A 581-nucleotide genomic window follows, 5' to 3' on the forward strand; every position below is an offset into this window, starting at 1 on the left:
GTAATTGACCTTTAATATTATTGATCCATTATATAATATATGATCAATTGATGTAAGTTGACATTCATGAGTAATTTATATATCAATATTTTTTGAATATATGTGTTTATAAGTATTCAAAATTGATGACATTATAGTAAGTTTTAAAAAACTATTCCTCATAGCATAAAAAAACAAAAAAAAATTATGATAAAAGATTCTTAAGCATGAAAATTTCTTCTTAATAAACTAATATATACTTTTTAGAAAATAATAAAATAATTATTTTAGTTAAATGAGTTTGATGAATTAAATAAGTCTATTCTTAAAAAAAAAAAAAGCTTCAATGACATGGCATGCCAACTAGGAGAGAGTGAGGTTTTTGAAGTGTCAAGTATATTTGGAGGAAAATAGGGATAGTTGAGTGATATTTTGGTCATAAATGAAACATAAATGATATTTTAAGGCAATTCCCTAAACTTGGGTGACCATTTAGGGAATTGACTCTAATTATGAAGCTTATGAATTGGATTTATATATTACATGTTGATTTATGAGTTTTTGATAATTGAGCTATTTATTGAAATAATATTTTTTATTAT

Source organism: Solanum tuberosum, unplaced genomic scaffold, assembly GCF_000226075.1.
Source record: "Solanum tuberosum cultivar DM 1-3 516 R44 unplaced genomic scaffold, SolTub_3.0 scf00298, whole genome shotgun sequence".
Classification (NCBI taxonomy): Eukaryota; Viridiplantae; Streptophyta; class Magnoliopsida; order Solanales; family Solanaceae; genus Solanum; species Solanum tuberosum.